Raw genomic sequence first — 19,472 nt, 5'->3', positions numbered from 1 at the left:
TGTGAGGAATTAAATCTATTTTCTATTTCCTTATTTCAACTTTTGGACTCAGAACAAGTTATTGCTCATTATTATATTATTAATCTCCCATAACAATATATATATTATCTTTCAAATGCCCGAGTTCAATTTGGATTTAGTATCACCAGGCATGCATGAGAACAGATAATGAAATCTACTGTAAATACAGTAGCTTTTTTATTTTGATTAGGGTGCCGTTTTGAAACTAATTTCAGATCTAATTGTTGCTAGATGCTAACAATAGGGAAGAGAAACTAACTATGTTTCAATATTTGTCATAAACGTTACCTTTTGTGGTATAATTATCCCGAATAATAGCAGTTATTGAAATAATTCATAAAGTACTATGAACCTTGAACTCAATAAAATCTTCCAGGAAGTGTTGTTCAAAAAAAATTCAACGCAGAACCAGACCCGTGGAAGTCCGCTACAAAATGGCTGCAAAAAAACTACAATTCCCATGGTTCAAGGTTTTACAAAATGGTTGCCTCTCCCGGATTATACAGACATTTCAAAGAGGAAAATCTATCTACCGTAAATCCTCTAATATTGGACGGGTCTTGTATTTACCTCAGCTGCAAAGAGCACCAGGCCTTTATTAGAGAGAGGCTTATATAAGAGGCATGCCTTAATTTCACAAACTGGCCAATTGTAATTGTGAAACTGTGGTGGATTAATGTAATTCACACACTGAAGTTAGAACTGTCTATAGGTTGCGGGGTCCGGGGACAATTTAGCGTGTGGTACCTTCTCGACTCTACCTGAGTCAAATCGACTTGATAACATGCAGTAGCTTTAGCTAACGCTATCATAGCCATCATGATATGTAATGTCGACTGGACAACGCCAGCCCCGCCTGCCAACGCCATATAGATAGCAAACGTTAACTAACGTTTGCAAAACAAAGCCAACGTCATCCAGCCGACACCACAGATCTAGCTATGACAACATTAGCTAAAGTTAGCTAACGCTAACGCCAACGAAGTGAGAGTAGGGAACGGTAGAGAGAACGGTACAGAGAGGCAGCACTTAATTTGCATTGGCAAGAGTTTATCTCATTCTATATCACGGCATGAAAAAGACCTTACAAGTATAGGAAGCCGGCCTGTATTTGTCTCCATGTATCAAACCCCCGTCCATTATAAGAGGCCCGTCCTCTATTTGAATACCCTCCACTATTAGAGGATTTATGGTATATAACACTTTAACCTATTCCTAAACTAACGTATTGATGATAATATCCATTCTAAATGCTGTTGTGACATATTTATGATGTTTATACTTGAATACGTTTGAAATTAAAATCGCTAGTTCTATAGAACAGTCTGGAAAATATTGATTTATGACCAGATGTCATTTCGGGACCGGTAGCCTACTGGTCCCGTCGGGTGGAAGAGGAACCCTCTAGAGTCTGGGCTGTTATGCTCCTCCTCCCTCAGAATTTTTTTACATAATATGAAACTACAGGTTGATACCTTCAAAATAAGCCATCAATTGTAAAATTCTAGCGGATAGTTTTCAATCAATGTCCTATGAAACATTCTGGTAACATTCTAACTAAATCCCAGTACAGAGCTTTGAAAGGAAGAAAGTGAATTCAGCTATTTGATGAAAGGACTACACTCCCAGAATTCAATGTGATCACTCTACATTACATTTACATTTAGTCATTTAGCTGACGCTTTTATCCAAAGCGACTTACAAGCTCTAGACCAATTCACACGTGGAACAAAGGCCCAGCTTCTAGTCTGTCGTTCCTTTGTATTCCAATGACATACACACACAGCCAGCATGTTTATATCTAGTTTATATCAGTATATAATTTTTTTTAAACACAACTGGAATAGAATATCACACAATTTTATTAAAAAAACAGAGAATAATAATCAACAAGAAACATCAACCCTATATTGTACAATGAACAACCCTATATATCACTGGGGTGCAGAGTCATTAGAAATGTATTTTGAAATATATTGTGAATTACAATAATAATACATAGGTGCCTCATATGATAGTTGGCAGAGAGCGACCACAATGAATTTAGGCCAAATCTACATGTACAAAAGTGTATTTTGAACGTTTCCTTTCAAAAGCAAAAAAAGGCAAAAAGAAGCTAAAAAATACAATTATGCACATTTATAAAAAAAAAATACGAAAACGAAACGAAAAGTTTGAAGCCCCACTTGGTTGGCTTGGCTTTCATGTACTGCGTCATACCAGTATGGGCCTTGGTTGCAACCATCCTCTCATCAATGGAAAAGTTTTGCCTGGGGTGCCTTGATACTAGCAAGACATTCCAGTAAAAAAAAATCCCACAAGAAAATTGTTTGAACTACTTTAAACTATAACTAGGAGCGGTCGGGTGGCGTAGCAGAGATTGCGCTCGTCACCAATGCAAGAGGCTGCGGTCTCGACTCCCGGAGTCAGCATTGCCCTGCGGCTTGGGCCGGTCGTCATACTAACTTGTTTGGCTGAGTTAGGGGGAGGGAAGTCGTGGGTGGTAATCTGGCGTTGTTGACAGGTCAGTTCTGGGCGCCTGCTCAGTGAAAGGCAGGAAATGGTGAAGGCAGCGTGACCTCCCATGCGTTACGCTTCACCAATGAGAGTCCTCGCTGCCAGGTGAAAAAAGAGCCACTGGCTGCCTCCATGTGTCGGAGGAAGCATGTGGTGGACTTCAGGGTTCCCTTGTACCGACCAGTAGGAGGAACATGCGCACAACAAGGGGGAATTGGCATAATGACTAAATTGGGATGGGGAGACATTTTTTTTAATATAAAAAAAATACAAATACTATAAATATATAAATGAGTACTACTGGGTGTAGTACAGAGTGGTGTAGTACAGAGTATGTACAGAGTTGTAGTATCAATATGTACAGTGATACAGTAAAGTATAAAAACAATCGTTTTTTCGTAGTCATACTGGCCAGCAGCGTAACTAGTAAGAGTAAGTAAGGGATATGTACAGATATAGATATAGTAACTAGTAAGAGTAGGTAAGGGATATGTACATTTACATTTACATTTAGTCATTTAGCTGACGCTTTTATCCAAAGCGACTTACAAGTTCTGTACGACAAGTCATCAGGAAGGGCACAACTCTATCAGCTGAGTAACAATGTTCATCAAAGTGTTGAGTGCTACAGTGTAGGTTAGTTTATTAGGACAAGTGCATGACAGTAAGGTTAGTTAGGGTTAGATGTAAATAGATATAGTAACTAGTAAGAGTAGGTAAGGGATATGTACAGATATAGATATAGTAACTAGTAAGAGTAGGTAAGGGATATGTACAGATATAGATATAGTAATTAGTAAGAGTAGGTAAGGGATATGTACAGATATAGATATAGTAACTATAAGAGTAGGTAAGGGATATGTACAGATATAGATATAGTAACTAGTAAGAGTAGGTAAGGGTGTACAGATATAGATATAGTAACTAGTAAGAGTTTGGGAGATCAAAAGCTGATACATAAAGTTGAAAACGTTGATGGACTTACTGGCGCACATCGCAATTGATTTATGTATGAACTGGATGCAAGGATTACGCACGAACCCACTACCAACGCAGCCAGCGGTGAGTAGACTACTCTATGCGTTTTAAGCTCACAGAGAAATTGTGTGTACTCAAACACTAGCAGTGTGAATCATAAGTCGCAAGGCACGTTATCAAATAACTCGAAATGTCGGAGAAACCCGAGGATGCGAGTCGGACTGATCCAATCCAGGATGAACATGCAGCTGAAACTGAAAGAGAGCTTTTCAGACTGATTGGCTCTCGCTATGGCAAACGTGGCATCATTGATAAGTAAGAAATAAGGCGTGGGTTCTATGATATATAACATACAGGACATTGAAGATTTCCATTGTCACTGTATAGTTTTGTGGGAAACAACGGCCTCATATTATGATATTGGGCAGAGAGCGACAATGTGAGAAACACGGAGCAGCTCACTCACTCACTCACTCACTCACTCACTCACTGACAACGTAAACAGACTGCACAGCGCGCACATTAGAGATACACAGATATGAAACAAGTCATACGGAACGTATAACGGAGGCTTAAATTAGACCAATGTGACTCAAACTCACGACAGTAGTACACAACTACACATACAGACGCACAACATTTTATCTGCATCGATTAACAGAACATTCAGTGTTCAATGTTCTGGAAGAGTTGAGCTGTTGGTAATTGTTAGTTTTACCTAACAAGTTAGCTGTCCTGCCCCTAGTGGCGGCTCACAGTGATTTGTGTTCGACTAGGTATGTTTACATCTGTGTGTGTCCTCCTCCTTTCTTTCCGGGGGCTCACTGCTCAAGGGCTCAGACCCCCGTAGCTACGCCTCCTGTATTGATGCATGTCGGAACAAGCCTCAGCGTGTACTAACGGCATGGTACTAGTTCCAACACATCGGAACAAGCCTCAGCGCGTACTAACTGCATGGTACTAGTTCCAAGACATCGGAAAAAGCCTCAGTGTGTACTAACTGCATGGTACTAGTTCCAACACATCGGAACAAGCCTCAGTGCGTACTAACTGCATGGTTCTAGTTCCAACCCATCGGAACAAGCCTCAGTGCGTACTAACTGCATGGTACTAGTTCCAACCCATCGGAACAAGCCTCAGTGCGTACTAACTGCATGGTACTAGTTCCAACACATCGGAACAAGCCTCAGTAATAATGGATTGGATTTATATAGCGCTCTTCATGACACCCCAGTGACCCCAGAGAGCTTACAGAGTCCATTATTTGTTCATACACAGTCATACCGGTGGTGGTAAGCTACAATTGCAGCCAGAGCTGCCCTGAGGCAGACTCACGGAAGCGTGGCGAATAATCATCACCTACGGCCCCTCCGACCACCACCAACATTCATTCACATGCATACACATTCATACGAGGCAAGTAGGTTAAGTGTCTTGCCCAAGGACACAACGGCAATGGGATGGACATGGGCTTGAGCTGGATTCGAACCACCAACCCTTCGATCATTGGACGACCCGCTCTACCCCTGAGCCAAAGCCGCCCCACAGTGCGTACTAACTGCATGGTACTAGTTCCAACCCATCGGAACAAGCCTCAGCGCGTACTAACTGCATGGTGCTAGTTCCAACACATCTCTCTGAAGCATAGGAAATACACAAGGAGCCTGCATGTCGTGGTGTGTGTAATGTTGTAATGTTTCTATTCTGCCGGTCACTCCTAGTGTCTAGCAGAAAGAACTGAATGTCCACACAATGACATTATAGCTGAAGGTTTGTTTACTTCCACTTGGGGTTGCATACATGAACTGACAGGCACCGTATCTGACGTCATTATCAAGAGTCTAGGCTAAACCAACTTATGGGTGAAACCATTACTTCAGGATACCACATTTCCCTTCTTTTAAAATAAGTGCATTTAATTAACACCATATAATTATACCACCATCTAACACCATAAGTGCAAATCACATCTATCACAAATCACAACTTTTTTTTTTTTTTTTTTTTTTTTAACAACATCAGTGTAATAACAGTCACAGGTCTAGAATGTCTCTCGGCTTAACTAAGCGGCCTGACCTGGTAGTAATGCCTTGTGGTGGCACAGTTGGGGAATTTTCAACAGTCTGCTGTACAGTCTCAGTGGCCTGAGGCTCAACCTGTTGACCATCCGTTGCCACTCCGTGACGTGTATCTCCCTCGGTGGTCTGTAGGAGGTGACGCCGATTGCGCCGGAGCGTGTGGCCCTCATCCGTGATGATGTTGTAGGATCGCTGGGTCCCTGCTGATCCGACGACTGTGGCAGGTTTCCACGACTCTGTTGGTTGCTGGAAGCGGATTGTGGCTCCTACTGGCTGTGCAGGCTGTGGTTTGGCATTTCTGTCGTAGTATTGCCTTTGTCGTTTTTGGCGCAGTTCTCGTCTGCCTAGAACTGCACTGCGACAGGCAAGTTCTGGTCGCAGCTGTTTCTCAGTGGTTGGAAGGATTGAGCACAAACATCGGCTCATCAGCAGCTGTGCTGGTGACTTGAATCCGTCCACTGGTGTGTTTCGGTATTCCAACAGGCTGAGATATGGATCTGACCTCTGTGCATGTGCTTTGTCCATGATGGCTTTAGCTGTTTGCACAGTTTTCTCAGCCAGCCCGTTGCTCTGCGGGTACAGGGGGCTGCTTGTGATGTGCTCAAAATCCCATGTATTCGCAAAGTTCTTGAACTCTTGCGAGCTATAGCACGGTCCATTGTCGCTGAGCAATTTCTCACAAATCCCGAACCTGGAAAACATGGCCTTGAGTTTCTGAATCACAGCGGTGGATGTGAGGCTAGTGATTTTTTCTACCTCGAAATACCTACTATAATAGTCAACTGCAACTATATAGTCAGTGTTGTTCCATTTGAACAGATCAGTGGCTATCACCTGCCAAGGTCGCTCTGGAATTGGGTGTGACAGCATTGGCTCTTTGGGGATGGAGTTGCGTCGTTCGAGGCAAATGCTACAAGATCCGACTAGTGTCTCTATTTGTTTGCACATCCCTGGCCAGAATATAACATCTCTTGCACGCTGCTTACACTTCTCCATGCCGAAGTGGCCTGTGTGTATGTGTGACAGCATGTCACCTCTGAGTGAGTGTGGCACAATGATTTTCTCACCTTTAAGCAGAATTCCATTCGATTCTGTTATTTCATCCCGGTGGTTCCAATATTCAGTGATGGCAGAGGGGCATTGTCTTGCAGTGTCTGGCCACCCTGATTGGATGATCTTATTCAAGGCTGAGAGCTGCTCGTCTTTGGCTGTAGCAGTTCTGATGTCTTCCATTTTCCGGTCGCTCACAGGCGCACAACTGAGTGTATTTGCGAGTCCATGCCCTCACTCAGTGAGTCATCACAGCACGCTAGCGGCTTCCTAGATAGTGTGTCTGCTACTGGAATCTGCTTTCCAGGCTTGTGAACAATGTTAATGCTATGTCTTTGCAACTGAAGTATCATGCGTTGGAGCCTCGGCGGTGCAGCTGCAAGGGGTTTGCGCATTATTGTCTCCAGTGGCTTGTGGTCCGACTCGACGATCACCTGACGTCCGTACAGGTATTGGTGGAATCGCTTACATCCAAAGAGCACGGTGTAACTGAGGGGTACAATTCCCTGACTGTATTGAGAGTATGGTATCATTAAACCACTACTTAGTTATGTACTTTAATTACTGGCCATACAGTACACGGTATATCTGGTGAACACCCACACAAGAATACGGCTTGACAAAGAAAGTTCTATTTAGAGGTATTTATTATTAGAGCAGCAACGGTAGGTTACAGATTGAGAATTATGATTGCGCTTGTAAGGCGAAGAACACTTAAGTAGGTCCAGAGCGTAAGTCCATGAGCATAGTAAGATGGGTATAACTGACGCCACCTGTAGCATAAGAATTACATAAGGCACACTCGTAGTCAGCTGGAGATACTAAGGGGTTCCCTCCGGTTGTAAGCCAGCAGGGAGAGGAATGTTCGGGAGCAAAGTCTGGATCAACGTGGAATAACGAGGCTCCAGATACAGGAGCCAGTGCAGTAATCCCTTGGTCCGTAGACAAAGCAACAGCTATACTCCAGTATGCACGACAGCATGGATGAAAGCTAGCCAGCCTCTGTGGTCCTAGAGGCGGGCTCGATGGTGCTCCTCACAGGGTAGATCCCACACAGCAGTGGGGTAGACGGTTCTCTGCTCCAGCAGCCACAGTACCAAAGCAATATAATCCAGCCGGAAAAGGCTCTGCATTCGCCGGTGCAGGTTCTCCGGTGTACATATCCAACTCGTTCTCGTCTAGGACTCCTCGGGTGGTGGCGCGAGCTTAGGCCACCCAGCCTGGATAAGTGCACTAGCTAGAGTACGACGAACCGGTGGTAATGATGGTCACGGAGAACGGTAGCCGCACGATACACTATAAATAATAGACTATTACTTCACAATAGAATAAGTCGAACTCGACGATACAGCGTTAAACTCTGACACTTTAGCTATCTATTCGCACGCGGTTCTCAAGGCTCTATTTAGGGGCAAAGAGGCCCACTTCACAGCACGTTGTATCGTGGTGAAGGCTTCAACGTTTTGGACTAAGACTACTGCTGTATCCCCCTGCGACGTATTTATACGAAAGGTGAATAATCTAGTGCCAACCTCAGTTATGTCTCGTACTACTGCGCAAACCCGGACATGTTGAGACATGCCTTGGCGGTGGCTTTGAACTTGCCATTGGGGGTCCAATAGGAGAACGAATATTATGGTCTGGCCTGTACCTAGGTAAAGGGATATTCCGTGTATATATACAAAGAATATACAAGGGATATCAGACGACATACAAATATTATACAATATATCTCAAGTAATAAATATATATATTCGGTTTAATCTGACCCTTTGTAACAGCCGCCTCCTAATTAGTCCGCACCTAATTAGATAAGCAGAGACAGATTAACCGTCTTGTCCACTACTCAATGTCCGTTATGAGGAGTAGGGCAATTCACAAAGTCAGTGGGTCATGGTCGTCATCAAGGGAGTCAGGGAGCCTTGGCAACTCTATCAGCCTCGCCACGGGTCGGGTGTATGTCCGTCCCTGGACGAGAATTTCTGCCGCTCTGACCTTTCCGTCGGCACCAGTGATCACTTTGCTTACGCGGCCGGCCGGCCACATAGCTCGGGGTAGTGACTGGTCTATGATCATGACGACTGTGCCCTCCGTCAAATTGTCTCTTTCTTTTACCCATTTCTGGCGGGTCTGTAGAGACGGTAGATAGTGGAGGAGGAAACTGTTCCAAAACTTGTCAGCCAATACTTGACTTTACCTCCACATTCTTCGGCCGTTCGCTTCCTCAGGTCTGTACACTGTCTGTGGGAGCGCAGGGTCCAGCCGCCCCATCAAGTGTGTGTTGGGGGTAACTGGGTCGACATCTGCTACATCACTTGAGACGTAACCGAGGGGCTTTGAGTTCAATACTCCCTCGATCTCTGTGAGGACTGTCGTGAGGACTTCTTCCGCCACGGTCTGGGCCCCAAGCACGGCGTACAGGGCTGTCTTTATTGAACGTACTTCTCGTTCCCAGGTTCCCCCGAAGTGAGGGGCGTTCGGGGGGTTAAACTGGAAATCAATCGAGAGGGAGCGAGGTGGGTCTTAAGTTCTGGGCCCATAGCTTGGAAGCTCTCTCTCAGCTCTCTTTCTCCGCCTTTGAAGTTTGTCCCGTGATCAGACAGTAATATAGACGGTTTTCCTTTCCGCGCTGTGAATCTCCGGAAGGCCATAAGGAATGAGTCCGTACTCATGGTTGGAAGGAGTTCTATGTGTATCGCTCGGGTGGTCATGCATTTTAATACAATACCCCACCTCTTCTCCGTCCCTCTTCCTTTCTTCACATACAGCGGGCCGAAGCAGTCCATACCGGTGGAATGAAAGGGCTTGTCGCCGAGTCGGAGGCGACAGGGAGGTAGGTCAGCCATCCTGGGTATACTGGGCTGTGCTCAGTCTAGACAGGTCCGCTGGAAGTGTCGTACTGCTTCTCTTCCTTGCAGTATCCAATAGCGACGTCTGATCTCAGCGAAGACTCTCTCTGCCCCAGCGTGGTGCACATCCTCGTCGTATTTCTTTATGATGAGCTCTGTGACCTTGTGTCGGCTGTTGAGAACTATAGGGAACTTGACGTCTTCCGTTAAGTCCGGGGCCCTTCTCAGACGACCACCCACTCTGATGAGATCATGGGCGTCGCGCTCAGGGGCCAAGTGGAGCAGTCTGCTGTCTGACGGGACTGGCTTTGATCCCTGCAGACAGTCTAGCTCGTCGGGGAACGAGTCTCTTTGGGCTCGCTGTAGCAGGAGTTCTGCTTCTTCGTAATTAGCTGCATTAATATCAGTAGTGGAGGGAACCTCAGGGTGGTGCCACAGGAATGTCTTTAACTGCGCACTCTCAAGGGTGGGGCAGTCGTCTATGTTGGGGTCTGTGGGGACTGGTGTGTGCGTCAACCCACAGAACATAGATTTCTTCATCTCTGCCTCCTCTTGACTAGCCTCCCGTGGGGTGGGTTTAGGCCACTCTTCTTCCGGGAGCTTGAGGAACTCGGGACCGTCACTGTAGATATTGTGACGTGTGAGGTCATCCAGGGACATTCCCCGTGTGATGACGTCTGCTGGGTTCTGTTTTGTGTCCACGTACCTCCAGCATGCTGATTCTGTTAACTCTTGGATCTCTGTGATTCTGACTCCCACGAAGACCTTGTATCTACACGAATCGGACTGGATCCATGTGAGTACGGTCATGGAGTCTGACCACAGGATTGTTCTTTGCACCGGGATGGTGAGTTCACGTTGGATTAACGTGGCGAGTTGCGCTCCTACTAGGGCTGCGCAGAGCTCTAGACGCGGGATCGATTGTTGCTTGCGGGGGGCTATCCTTGAACGAGCCAGGATGAAGGCGGTATGTATTTCTCCTCCCTCCTCTCGGGCCCGCAAGTAGGCCATCGAACCGTAGGCTACTTCGGAGGCGTCGCTGAAGACATGCAGGTCCATCTGGCACGTCTCCAGCCGCACTGTGGGTGGGAAGTAGCTGCGGCGTATGTTGACACCTGGGAGCGAGTTGAGTTCTGTTTCCCACTCTCTCCATGTGGAAGCAAGGTGGTCGGGTATGGGGTCGTCCCAGCCCTGGTCCTTGTCCCACAGCTCTCGCACAATCATTTTTGCCCTGGTGGTGTAAGGTAGAATACATCCCAACGGGTCATATTGTCTGGCGAGTGTTCTGTATACACTCCGTTCTGGTGGTCGGTAGTGAAATCGACCTTCCCTGCTCCTTGGTCAGGGGTGTGTGTCTATAATGGAGCGAGTCTGTTTTGAAGCGCCAGACTAGTCCTAATGTCATTTCTTGGGCTTCACCTGGGATGGTCGCCATCCAGGTCTCGCTGCTTGCTGCCTTGTTCTCTGGGGAGAGGCTGCGCAGTACTTGAGGGTCGCTGCTGGCCCACTGCCGGAGATCAAAGCCGCCTTTGATCAGGGAGGCACGGAGCTTGAGTAGGAGGGCCTCGGCCTCTTCTGGCGTCGAGACGCTTTGCAGACAGTTGTCCACGTAGAAACTCTTCTCTACACTTTGTCGGACCTCCTCGTCAGCTGCTGGGTCCTCTGCGACGTGTTTTTGCAGTGCGAACGTAGCACAGCATGGGCTGCATGTGGTTCCGAAAGGGAGGACCTCCCATTGGTAGATGGATGGTTGCTCATCCCCGATCCTCTCTCTCCATAAGAACCGCAGCAGGGGCTTGTCCTCTTCCACTAGTCGCACCTGCAGGAACATCCCTTTGATGTCGCCGCTGATGGCCACCTTGTTTTGGCGGAAACGTAGCAACACGCCTAGTAGAGAGGGGCCGAGTGTTGGACCGGGCAAGAGTTCTTTATTCAGATTCTGTAATCCGATCTGGTAGCTGCAGTTAAACACAATACGATCCTTGCCGTTGTGGTGGACCTTGTGGTGGGGCACGTACCATGATTCGGTCGTCTGATCGGCCTCTTGAATGTCAATTTTCTTTATGTGTCCCGCTGTGATTAGCTTGTCAATCTCAGCGCGGTACACAGTGGCTTGAGCGGGGTCTCTGGCTAGACGCCGCTCGGTGTTCAGTAGATATCGCTCCGTCGCTTCTTTTGAGGCGTGGAAGGTGGGCATACCCTCTCGCCTCAAGAGTGGAGTTGCGTATCTCATCACTCCATTGACCTCGACTCTCTTTGTCCTCTGCTCGAGGAGGGCTATGGCATAAGTGTCTTCCTTTGAACGAATGTGTTTCTTTTCGTTCTTAAAGGGCATTGTCTCTAGTGTCCATAGCCTCTCGACGTGCTGTAAGAGGGTGGTGTCTTCTTCTGTCATTCTGGAGTGGAGGCAGCGAGTGGCTGCTGGTCGGTTGGGAGACCTGGAGAGGGGGCCTTGTAGTGTCCATCCTAGGCGGGTCTCGACTGCTGCTGGACAGCCTCTGGGCCCGATGTGGACCCGGTCCATTGGGACGATGAGGTGTGCGTGGTCGGATCCTATGAGCAGGGTCGGGGTGGCGCCGTCGATGAGCGGTATAGGTAGTTGACGTAGGTGCACGTATTTTTCCATCAGCTTGGGGATGGGGTAGGTGTACCGTGACAGGCCTATGTCTTGGCTGGTGAAAGCGTTAGTAATCCTATACTGCCTCTCTGGCTGCCCGCTTGCTGCGATAGTGAAGGAGACGTTTTCACCCTTTATTGTCTTCAGGTCTCTTCTTATAGTACGAATTGTCATCGTTTCTTCGCTCCCCCGCAGACCTAGCTGGGCTGCAGCGGATGCGAGGAGGAGAGTCTTTTCTGACCCATCGTCAAGGACGGCGTAAGTGTCCAGGACCTTGTCCTCGTAGCTTAATATCACTCGGACCACTTTCAAGAGCACTCGGGAGCTCCCGCTGCTGGCGGGGTCGATATACATGACATTTACTCTGGTGCTGCTTGGGGGTGCGAGTTTCTTCCTGTTGCTGTCATGCAAGACGTCCAAGTGGGCGCCGTCACACCTGCTGCACCTCTTCTTCAAGCGGCACTCGGCTGCCATATGGCTGCGCGCACAGCGGTAACAGCGGCGGTTGGCTTTGATCCACTGACTCACCTCGTCGGCGGTCATCTTCTTGAAAGTGTCACATTGTGACAGCCAATGTTCTTTCTCGCAGTACTGGCATACAATCTTCCACTTCTCTTTCGTCGAGGGGGTGTTGTGGTTCTTGTTCCGCGGTACTGATTCGGCTTGGTGCATGACGGTCACCAGCCGGCGGTTATCGTTGGATCTCCGAGGTCCATCTCTGGGGCTTGGTCCACTCCGCACGAACGTATCCAGTCGTAGGCTGCTGACTTCTCTCGCGAGGAAGTCGGCCAGGTCTAGGAGGGATGGCTCGGGACCGTCGGGATCACGGTGGTCTCTCTGCCGCCTAAAGCGCTCTTGGCGGGCTGGAGGGAGCTTCGCTAATATCCTTTCTACATTAGAGTTAGCATACAGTTCGTGTCTACCTTTTTCCTTTTGGGACCCCAGCATCCCTACCAGGGATTGTACCTTGATAGAGAGGTCATCCAATGATCGATTGTCTGTGGCTGGGGGGAGACGGTCAATATTCCTTATTTCTTGTATCACGTAGTCCCATATGCGTCCATAACGCTGGTCGAGGGCTACTAGAGCCGCGGTGTATGGGGTACTTGAGTTGGAATATGCCAGCGCTATATTATGCGCTCTGGGCACCTTGAGATGCTTGAGGAGGATAGCATATTTGTACGACTCATCAGGGACGTCGGACATCATAGTCTCTAGGCACATCCGTAATTCCGTGTACTGTGCTCTGTCCTTGTGCGTAAAATCCGGGAACATCGGTGTGCCAAGGTGCGATGCCATGGATGGCTGGCACATCGGTGAGCGTTGGGGGAGAGGCCTCCTGGGCGAGTCTCCCCGTACGTGTTGTCGTGGGCTGGTACTTGGTGGGTACCAAGGCCCGGGTACCCAGGTGCTGTTCCTCGGGGCTGGCTGTGCGTCAAACTCACCCTTGAGTTGAGTCGGGGGTCTGTAGCGCAGTGCCTCGGGGGTGAAGTCTGGGCTGTACTGGACCTCCTGGTCCTGTGGAGTACGTTGCTGCTGGTGGGCTTGACCTTCCTCATCTTCCTCTTCCTCTGCTAGGTCTTCTAGGTCTTGAAGTCGTCTATTCAGTCTCTCGGCGGCATAGGCCGGTTCTTCCCGGTTGCTGGGTCTCGTATGGACCGGTCGGGGAGGGGGTTCGGAGACGTGGATAGGCTCTTTCTGTTGGCCGGGCTCCGGGTCACTTGGTCGGGTATGGGAAGGTGCCCTAGACCCTTGTCGTGATGATGCCCTGGAGCTCCGTGCGGAGAGAGGGGGTGTCGCCCTGGCAATCAATTGCTCCATTATCTGCGCCTGTAGCCGGTCGCGCTCTGCTTCGCGCTTGATGTGAGCGATGTCGCGCTCTGCTTCGCGCTGGGCTTGGGCTGCGTCGCGCTGTGCATTGGCGGCGTCGCGCTGTGCATCGGCGGCGGCGCGTTGGGCATCGGCGCGGTCTCTTTCAATATTCTCTTCCGTCTGGAGGCGTCTGGTCTCCAGGCGTATGCGGTCGTCTTCACTCCTTTGCTGCGCCTGGAAGCGCTCTCGCTGGGTTGCAGAGTGTTCGCGTTCACTAAGGGCTTGCGCTTGGAGTTGCGCGTGAAGGCGCTCTCTTTGGTCTGCAGATTGTTCGCGCTCACTCAGTTGTTGAGCCTGCAGGCGTTCTCTTTCCATGGTAGAGTGTTCGCGCTCACTTAGTTGTTGCGCCCGGAGGCGCTCTTGTTCCATGGAAGAATGTTCGCGCTCACTAAGCGTCTGTGCTTGGAGTCGATCGCGTTCAGTGGAGGCTGCCAGGGTGGCGATGAATGCCTGCGCCAGCATCTTGTCCGCTTCGCTGGGGGAAGACACTGATGGAGGTGATCGGCTTCTGACAGTGCTCGTTGGAGATCTGTTCTCTTGGTGCGCCCCGAGGTCTATCTCATGGACGCGCTTCTCTTCTGGTGGTGGGTCGGGTTCCGTCCCTGGAGCGCTTTCTTTATCCTGGAGCTCTCCGGGGACCGTCCCGTTGACGTTGTCTGGGGGTATAGTCATGTCATGTCCCTCCTGGTCCCCCCCGTGAGCTTGGTCAGTTACGTTAGAACCCACTAGGGTCTCTACTGGCAAGGTCGCCTGGTCGGTAGGATTTGACATGCTTTTACTATCCGCTTTTTCCGCATTTAACGTCTGTATAAAGGTAGGTATTAGACTGGCAGCGTAGTCCTCTAGGTAAGGAGGTGGCTGACGTCTGCGCTGCGGGCGTTCTAGCTTAGGAGAGCCGTTTGTGGAGTGTTCACCGCTGGCCATGGTTAATATCAATATTATATTTAGATATTACACTGATATTCCTCCGGCTCGAAGGACCAATTGTAACTGAGGGGTACAATTCCCTGACTGTATTGAGAGTATGGTATCATTAAACCACTACTTAGTTATGTACTTTAATTACTGGCCATACAGTACACGGTATATCTGGTGAACACCCACACAAGAATACGGCTTGACAAAGAAAGTTCTATTTAGAGGTATTTATTATTAGAGCAGCAACGGTAGGTTACAGATTGAGAATTATGATTGCGCTTGTAAGGCGAAGAACACTTAAGTAGGTCAAGAGCGTAAGTCCATGAGCATAGTAAGATGGGTATAACTGACGCCACCTGTAGCATAAGAATTACATAAGGCACACTCGTAGTCAGCTGGAGATACTAAGGGGTTCCCTCCGGTTGTAAGCCAGCAGGGAGAGGAATGTTCGGGAGCAAAGTCTGGATCAACGCGGAATAACGAGGCTCCAGATACAGGAGCCAGTGCAGTAATCCCTTGGTCCGTAGACAAAGCAACAGCTATACTCCAGTATGCACGACAGCATGGATGAAAGCTAGCCAGCCTCTGTGGTCCTAGAGGCGGGCTCGATGGTGCTCCTCACAGGGTAGATCCCACACAGCAGTGGGGTAGACGGTTCTCTGCTCCAGCAGCCACAGTACCAAAGCAATATAATCCAGCCGGAAAAGGCTCTGCATTCGCCGGTGTAGGTTCTCCGGTGTACATATCCAACGGTTCTCGTCTAGGACTCCTCGGGTGGTGGCGTGAGCTTAGGCCACCCAGCCTGGATAAGTGCACTAGCTAGAGTACGACGAACCGGTGGTAATGATGGTCACGGAGAACGGTAGCTGCACGATACACTATAAATAATAGACTATTACTTCACAATAGAATAAGTCGAACTCGACGATACAGCGTTAAACTCTGACACTTTAGCTATCTATTCGCACGCGGTTCTCAAGGCTCTATTTAGGGGCAAAGAGGCCCACTTCACGGCACGTTGTATCGTGGTGAAGGCTTCAACGTTTTGGACTAAGACTACTGCTGTATCCACCTGCGACGTATTTATACGTAAGGTGAATAATCTAGTGCCAACCTCAGTTCTGTCTCGTACTACTGCGCAAACCCGGACATGTTGAGACATGCCTTGGCGGTGGCTTTGAACTTGCCATTGGGGGTATGGCCGTTGGCGCCTAGGGGTCGCTGTCCAATAGGAGAACGAATATTATGGTCTGGCCTGTACCTAGGTAAAGGGATATTCCGTGTATATATACAAAGAATATACAAGGGATATCAGACGACATACAAATATTATACAATATATCTCAAGTAATAAATATATATATTCGGTTTAATCTGACCCTTTGTAACACACGGCGTACAGCTCCTTTTCGATCTGAGCATAATTGACTTCAGTCTCATTCAGTGCTCTGGACGCGTATGCGACTGGTTTCTCTTGCTGCAGTAGGACTGCTCCCAATCCATATTTGGAGGCATCAACCTGCAGTTTCACATCCTTTGTGTGGTCAAAGTAGGCAAGTACTGGACCTGGCTCTTGTGTTAAGATGCTTTTCACTTGCTGGAAAGCAACATCATGGTTCGAGTCCCATACAAATTCACTGCTCTCTTTCAACAGTTGACGGAGCGGGGCCGTTGCCTCTGAGAGTCTGGGGGCAAATTTTGACAAGTATGTGATCATGCCCAATATTGTCTCCAGCTCTGCTTTACTCTGTGGCGTGGCCATGTCCTTGATCGCCGAAACCTTGTTGGGGTCAGGTCTGACACCTTCTCGTGTCAGTGTGTGTCCAAAGTAGTTCACCTCTGTCACACAGATGGTGCTCTTGTCTTTGTTCAGCTTTATTCCTATCTGTCTGGTTCTCTCCAGCATGCCATGCAGGTTGGCATCGTGCTCCTCTTTCGTGCAGCCATACACAATGATGTCATCGACAATGGCGGCGACGCCCGGGAGTCCCTCGTAGGCCTCGTCCACTCGTCTCTGAAACTCATCTTGTGCAGATATGATTCCGAATGGGAGTCTATTGAACCTATATCTGCCATAGATGGTGTTGAACGTGGTGAGAACGGATGACTCATGGCTGAGTTTTATATTCCAGTACCCAGACCTGGCGTCTAGCACACTGAAATACTGTGCACCCGCTAATTTTGGGGTAATGTCATCTAGAACAGGGAGCGGGTAGTAGGGTCTCAGGATGGCTTTGTTCAGGGGGCGGGGATCTAGGCAAATCCTAAGCTTTTTCCTTTTGGGGTTTTCTACAACCACCAGTGCATTGACCCAGTCTGTTGGCTCAGTGACCTTCTGGATTATGTCCATTTTCTCCATTTCATCCAGCTCACTTTTGAGCCGACTACGTATGGCGTATGGTATGCGGCGAGGTGGGCACACCACTGGTGTTACGTCAGGTCTGAGGTGAATGGTACACTCACCGGGAAACAGTCCAATGCCTTCAAACACATCTGCATATTCATCCATGATGTTCATGTGTGGTTTGGGCTGTGCATTGACTGTATGGATTATTTTGACCAAATTCAGGTCTATACATGCTCTCATGCCCAACACAGGTGGAGCATTGGCATCAATTATATCAAAGTCAAGCATGACTGTCTTCTCTTTATATCTGCAGGTTAGCCTGCAGGCCCCTTTTACAGTAAGCACATGCCCACCATAGCCTGAGAGCTTGCTGGCCTGCAGGCTTAATACTACATTTCCAAATAGCTCATGGAATGTGTTGGCTGGTATCACATTAGCCTGAGCACCTGTGTCAATTTAAAATTTGAGCTTGTGCCTCTGTTTTCCAATTTGTAATTCTACAAAGGCTCAAGAGAGTCAAGTCAAGAGTTTTATTTGTCACGGCATACGGATATACAATGAAATGCGGGTGGTCTTGCCCACAACGATGTGCAATTGGTACAACATATAACATATAATAGACTCCAATACAAAAAATGTGTGCAATAAATTGTGCAATAAGGCTTGTTCTTTGTCTGTGTTTGCATGCTGTTTTGTTATAGTGTCAATGTACAGTTCATCATCATCACTTTGCTGCTCACCAGTGTCAGATATAGCATGCATCCTCTTTGCCTGTGGCTTGATCTGACGTTGCTGTGGTGCTGACCTGCACATCCTGGCAAAGTGGTTGAATTTGTTGCAGTTGTTACATTGACGTCCCTTAGCTGGACATTCCTGAGCACGGCTGTGCTCTCTCCCGCATGCTCCACATTCCTCCTGCATGACGTCAGCCTTACTCACTGTTTTGCGACCATAACGTGCTTGGTCCGGTTTGAATGGTCTCCTGTGTATGTGTGTGTGTGTGTGTGTGTGTGTGTGTGTGTGTGTGTGTGTGTGTGTGTGTGTGTGTGTGTGTGTGTGTGTGTGTGTGTGTGTGTGTGTGTGTGTGTGTGTGTGTGTGTGTGTGTGTGTGTGTGTGTGTGTGTGTGTGTGTGTGTGTGTGTGTGTGTGTGTGTGTGTGTGTGTGTGTGTGTGTGTGTGTGTGTGTGTGTGTGTGTGTGTGCGCGTGCGTGCATGCGTGCAGTGACCTTCTGGATTATGTCCATTTTCTCCATTTCATCCAGCTCACTTTTGAGCCGACTACGTATGGCGTATGGTATGCGGCGAGGTGGGCACACCACTGGTGTTACGTCAGGTCTGAGGTGAATGGTACACTCACCGGGAAACAGTCCAATGCCTTCAAACACATCTGCATATTCATCCATGATGTTCATGTGTGGTTTGGGCTGTGCATTGACTGTATGGATTATTTTGACCAAATTCAGGTCTATACATGCTCTCATGCCCAACACAGGTGGAGCATTGGCATCAATTATATCAAAGTCAAGCATGACTGTCTTCTCTTTATATCTGCAGGTTAGCCTGCAGGCCCCTTTTACAGTAAGCACATGCCCACCATAGCCTGAGAGCTTGCTGGCCTGCGGGCTTAATACTACATTTCCAAATAGCTCATGGAATGTGTTGGCTGGTATCACATTAGCCTGAGCACCTGCGTCAATTTAAAATTTGAGCTTGTGCCTCTGTTTTCCAATTTGTAATTCTACAAAGGCTTGTTCTTTGTCTGTGTTTGCATGCTGTTTTGTTATAGTGTCAATGTACAGTTCATCATCATCACTTTGCTGCTCACCAGTGTCAGATATAGCATGCATCCTCTTTGCCTGTGGCTTTATCTGACGTCGCTGTGGTGCTGACCTGCACATCCTGGCAAAGTGGTTGAATTTGTTGCAGTTGTTACATTGACGTCCCTTAGCTGGACATTCCTGAGCACGGCTGTGCTCTCTCCCGCATGCTCCACATTCCTCCTGCATGACGTCAGCCTTACTCACTGTTTTGCGACCATAACGTGCTTGGTCCGGTTTGAATGGTCTCCTGCTGCTAAGTGCGTGGATAGACTGATTAACAGTTTTCTGTCTAGTGACCTCATTTGCTGCCTGTCTGAAGCTTCCTGGTTCACTCAGAACCAGAACTCTGACCAGTGAGTAGGGTGATGGCATCGCATCAGCGGAACTACTAGCAAGTATTTCATA

General features: G+C 48.2%; 1 protein-coding gene across 5 annotated transcripts in view; it reads left to right on the top strand.

Moving 5' to 3' along the window:
- LOC311244632 (protein arginine N-methyltransferase 8-B) overlaps positions 1 to 19,472 on the top strand; it is a gene marked incomplete at both ends in the record, with an annotated part of 148,899 nt that overhangs the window by 92,575 nt on the left and 36,852 nt on the right. The gene's annotated exons all lie outside the window — the stretch shown is intronic.

Source organism: Notolepis coatsorum, assembly GCF_963971535.1.
Source record: "Notolepis coatsorum genome assembly, chromosome: 18".
Taxonomy (NCBI): Eukaryota; Metazoa; Chordata; class Actinopteri; order Aulopiformes; family Paralepididae; genus Notolepis; species Notolepis coatsorum.
This window is presented reverse-complemented; position numbering and strand designations above follow the sequence as displayed.